Source organism: Pteropus vampyrus, unplaced genomic scaffold, assembly GCF_000151845.1.
Source record: "Pteropus vampyrus isolate Shadow unplaced genomic scaffold, Pvam_2.0 Scaffold129, whole genome shotgun sequence".
Taxonomy (NCBI): Eukaryota; Metazoa; Chordata; class Mammalia; order Chiroptera; family Pteropodidae; genus Pteropus; species Pteropus vampyrus.
In genome coordinates this window covers 2,250,920-2,254,046 of record NW_011888910.1, presented here as the reverse complement: position 1 = coordinate 2,254,046, position 3,127 = coordinate 2,250,920, and the positions used below count along the sequence as shown (strand labels likewise).

The 3,127-nt window shown below is 34.0% G+C and overlaps 1 long non-coding RNA gene across 1 annotated transcript in view; it reads left to right on the top strand.

Moving 5' to 3' along the window:
* The first annotated feature begins 389 nt into the window (after nt 1-389).
* Nucleotides 390-3,127, top strand: part of LOC111744200 — a 22,755-nt gene continuing 20,017 nt past the window's right edge. The window contains exon 1 of the long non-coding RNA XR_002782049.1: nt 390-467. This is a non-coding gene — a long non-coding RNA (uncharacterized LOC111744200). The remainder of the gene's footprint in view (nt 468-3,127) is intronic.

Below are 3,127 nucleotides of genomic sequence, written 5' to 3'. Positions count from 1 at the left end.
TTTGAAGTCTATTTCATCCAATATTAGTACTGGTATCCCTGCTTTTCTCTGAATGCCATTTGCTTGAAATATCATTTTCCTCTCTTTCACTTTGAGTCTATATTTGTCTTTGGGACTGTGATGTGTCTCCTGAAGACAGCATATGGTTTTGTTTTGTTTTTTGATCTATTCTGCAACTGTGCCTTTTTATTGATGAGTTCAATCCATTTACATTGAGGGTGATTATTGAAATATGAGATCTTCTTATAGCCATTCTATCTTTTACTTTTTAGTAGCTTGATGTTTCCATTGCTTCCTTGTCCTTGTGTTTCTGTTTTCTTTATTTTGGTTGGCTTTTGTAGGTTTTCCCTCTAGTCCTTCTTGTTTCGTGGGTTTTCCTTCTAGTCCTCTTTATGTTATATACTGAGGTTCTGAATCTTTGGCGTGTGCTTACCATTACAAATATGTAAAGGATAGTTTACATATTTGTAATGGTAACCACACACCAAAGATTCAGAACTTTCGTATATATAACATAAAACAAGAAGAACCAGAGGCAAAACCCACAGAAGCCAACTAAAAGAAAACCAAAACACAAGGACAGGGAAGCAATGGAAACACCAAGCTTCCAGAAAGGAAAAAAAAAATGGCTATAAGAAGACCTCATATTTCAATAATCACCCTAAATGTAAATGGACTGAACTGACCAATAAAAAGGCACAGAGTTGCAGAATAGATCAAAACACAAAACCCAATCATATGCTCCTTCTAGGAGACATATCTCAGCTCCAAAGACAAATATAGACTCAAAGTGAAAGGTTGAAAAATGATATTTCAAGCAAATGGCATTCAGAGAAAAGCAGATGAAATAGATTTCAAAATAAAAAAGGTAAAGAAAAATCCTGAGAAACACTTCATAATATAAAGGTTATCATGCACCAAGAAGACATAACACTTATTAATATCTATGCTCTGAATCGTGGAACCTCTAAATATGTAAAGCAATTACTAACAGAACTAAAAGGAGAAACAGACCAAAATACTATCACAGTAGGGGTCCTATATACCTCACTTTCAGAAATGGACAAATCATCGAAACAGAAAATCAATAAGGAAATAACATTCTTAAATGACACATTAGTAAAACTGGACGTAATTGACAATTACAGAGCCTTCCATCCCCAAATAGCTGCTTATATATTCTTCTCTAGTGCACATGGAACATTCTCAAGAATCAACCACTTACTGGCTGTCCATTATCGCCACTGTTATGTAATATAACATTGTAGGTCCTAGAAAGTGCAATCGGGCAAGGGAAAGATATAAAAGGCATCCAAATAATAAATGAAGAAGTCAAACTGTCATTATTTGTAGATGACATAATTTTCTATATAGAAAACCCTAAAGACTCCACAAGAATACTACTAGAAACAGTAAACAAATACAGTAAAGTCTCTGGATACAGAATCAATGTTCAAAAATCCATAGTGTTCCTATACTCTAATAATGAAATGTCAGAAAACAAAGTGGAAAAAATAATTCATTTTGCAATTACAACATAAAGAATAAAATACTTAGGAATAAATTTAATGAAACAAGTGAAGGAGCCGTATAATGAAAACTATAAGATTGAATTAAAAAAAAATCAAAGAAGATACAAAGAAATGGAAAGATATTCTGTGTTCTTGGATTGGAAGAATCATCATAGTTAAAATGACCATATTACCCAAAGCATTATACCAATTTAATGCAATCTCCATCAAAATTCCATCGGCATTTTTTAAAGAAATAGAACAAAAAATCATCAGATTTTTATGGAAGCAAAAAAGACTCTGAATTGCCAAAACCATCCTGAGAAAAAAGAACAAGTCTAGAGGCATCACTCTGCCAGACTTCACATTATACTACATAGCGACAGCAATCAAAACAACATGGTATTGGCAGAAAAAAAGACATATGGACTAGGGGAACAGAATCAAGAGAGCAGAAATAAACCAATATTTATATGGGCAAATAATTTTTGACAAAAAAGCCAAAAACATTCCGTAGAGAAAGGGAAGCCTCTTCAATAAATGCTGGGAAAACTGAAAAGCCACCTGCAAAAGAATGAAACTAGATTGTTGTCTATCAGCACACACTCAAATTAATTCAAATGGATTAAAGACCTGAATATAAGACCTGAAACAATAAATTGCATAGAAGAAAACATAGGAACTAAACTCATGGACCTTGGACTTAAAGAGGATTTTATGAATTTGACCTCAAAAGCAAGGGAAGTAAAAGCGAAAATAAATGAAAGGGACTACATCAAACTAAATGCTTCTGCTCAGCAAAAGAAATCATCAACAAGGTAAAGAGACAACCATCCGAATGGGAAAATATATTTGCAGGTAACACCTCTAATAAGGGCTTAATATCCAAAATATACAAATAACTCATACCACTCAATAACAACAACAAAAAATAAATGGTCCAATCAAAAAATGAGCAGAGGACCTAAACAGACACTTCTCCCTAGAGGACATACAAATGGCCAACAAATATTTGAAAAGATGCTCAACATCACTAGCTATAGGAAAATGCAAATTAAAACCAAAATGAGATACCATCTCACACCTGTTAGAATAGCTATAATCAACAGGAAAAGTAATAACAAATGTTGGAGAGGATGCAGAGAAAAAGGAATCCTCATACACTACTGGTGGCACTGCATATTGGTACAGCCCTTATGGAAAACAGTATGTAGGTTCCTCAAAAAACTAAGAATTGATCTACCATATGATCCAGCAATCCCTCTACTGGGTATTTACCCCAAAGACTTGAAAGCCCATATCCGAAAAGAAATTTGCACAACTATGTTCATAGCAGCATTATTCACAGTGGCCAGGATATGAAAGCAACTGAAGTGTCCTACGATAGATGATTGGCTAAAGAAGCTGTGGTACATATATGCAATGGAATACTACTCAGCCATAAGAAGAGATGAAATAAAGCCATTTGTGACAATATGGATGGACCTTGAGAAAATCATGCTAAGCAAAATAAGCCAGACAGTAAAAGTTGAAAATCACATGATATCACTTATATGTGGGATATAAACCTAAAAGCAACAAATGATCAGGACAAAGAAACAGAGACTCATTGACAT